We start from the raw sequence: 2,298 nt of genomic DNA on the forward strand, positions 1-2,298 counted from the left end.
GATCTGTCCACAAATTGAAGTTTTATGGAGGACCTCTAGGACTCACATGCTACCTACTTATGTTACAAAAACACCTGCTCTCATATACATCAGCTCAGTCTCATCACTCACTAGCTCTTGAACATTCCACAATTATTTCCACATCCTTGTCTTTGCTCATATAGTTTCCCCAACTTCCTTTCTGATGCTTCATCATACCTTTATTTTTTTCTCTCACTCTCCTGTCCTCTTCTCCCCCATAGCAGACTACCACATCAACAAATAAACTCCACTATTTCCCATCTCAAAAAAATAACTTGTGGGACTTCCCTGGTAGTCCAGTGGTTAAGGCTCCACGCTTCCACTGCAGGGGGCACAGGTTCGATCCCTTGTTGGGGAACTAAGATCCCGCATGCTGCATGGCGTGGCAAAATAAATAAATAGTAAACATTAATGGTATACAGTTCTTCTGCCAAGAAATAACATTTCCCACTGTGGTAGAACATGAACTCGGCATTGATTTTTTAGCAGTAGCCTTAACGTAGGTGCCAGGGGTTTGTCTAATGCATCCATGTACTCTTGTCTGACCTTCCTGGAAAGGAAATTCTTTGGGGGATGCTACGTACAGCCTCACATAGTTGGTTTCCATACCTATAAAGAGCTAAGACAGAAAAGAATAATAAGTGAAGGAGCAAAGAAAAGGTGATAAGCAAATTGAATGAGACAAGGGAGGAGGGACCAACACATTTTCATGATAAAAAACAAAACAAAATCAAGAGACTTAGAAAAGAAGGGAACTTCCCCAAAAAAAGGGTACAAATGAACTTATTTACAAAACAGAAGTAGAGTCACGGATATAGAAAACAAACTTATGGCTACCAGGGGATAAGGGTGGGGAGGGATAAACTGGGAGATTGGGACTGACATATACACACTACGATATATGAAATAGATAACTAATAAGAACCTGCTGTATAGCACAAGGAACTTTACTCAATACTCTGAATGGCCTACGTAGGAAAAGAATTTTTAAAAAAAAGAGTGGATATATGTATATGTATAACTGATTCACTTTGCTGTATACCTGAAACAAAGACAACATTGTAAATCAACTATACTCCGATAAAAATAAAAAAAAAAGAAGGGAACTTCCTTAACCTGATAAAGGGCACCAGCAAATAACCTACAGATAACATCATACTTAATGGTGAAAGACTGAAAACCTTCCCCTTAAGATCAGAAACTAGACATGAATGTCTGTTCTAACCATTTTCTTTACTTTTATTTTTTTAATATCTTTATTGGAGTATAATTGCTTTACAATGTTGTGTTAGTTTCTGTTGTACAACAAAGTGAATCAGCTATAAGTATACAAGTATACATATATCCCCATATCCCCTCCCTCTTGAGCCTCCGTCCCACCCCCCCATCCCACCCCCCTAGGTCGTCACAAAGTATCGAGCTGATCTCCCTGTGCTATGCTGCAAGTTTCCCACTAGCCATCCATTTTACATTTGGTAGTGTATATACGTCAATGCTACTCTCTCACTTCGTCCCAGCTTCCCCTTCCCCACTGTGTCAAGTCCGTTCTCTACGTCTGCATCTTTATTCCTGTCCTGCCACTAGGTTCATCAGTACCATTTTTTTAGATTCCATATATGTGCATTAGCATACGGTATTTGTTTTTCTTTTTCTGACTTACTTCACTCTGTATGACAGACTCTAGGTCCATCCACCTCACTACAAATAACTCAATTTCGTTTCTTTTTATGGCTGAGTAATATTCCATTGTATATATGTGCCACATCTTCTTTATCCATTCATCTGTTGATGGACACTTAGGTTGCTTCCATGTCCTGGCTATTGTAAATAGTGCTGCAATGAACATTGTGGAACATGTGTCTTTTTGGATTATGGTTTTCTCAGGGTATATACCCAGTAGTGGGATTGCTGGGTCATATGGTAGTTCTATTTTTAGTTTTTTAAGGAACCTGCATACTGTTCTCCATAGTGGCTGTATCAATTTACATTCCCACCAACAGTGCAGGAGGGCTCCCTTTTCTCCACACCCTCTCCAGCCTTTATTGTTTGTAGATTTTTGGATGATGGCCATTCTGACCGTATGAGGTGATACCTCACTGTGGTTTTGATTTGCATTTCTCTAATGATTAGTGATTGCTCTAACCATTTTCTATTCAACACTGTATTGGAGATTCACGTCAGAGCAATTAGGCAGGAAAATGAAATAAAAGGCATCCAGAATGGAAAGGAAAAAGCAAAACTATCTCTATTCGCAAATGACATGATTTTGTACATGGA

Source organism: Tursiops truncatus, chromosome X (assembly GCF_011762595.2).
Source record: "Tursiops truncatus isolate mTurTru1 chromosome X, mTurTru1.mat.Y, whole genome shotgun sequence".
Taxonomy (NCBI): domain Eukaryota; kingdom Metazoa; phylum Chordata; class Mammalia; order Artiodactyla; family Delphinidae; genus Tursiops; species Tursiops truncatus.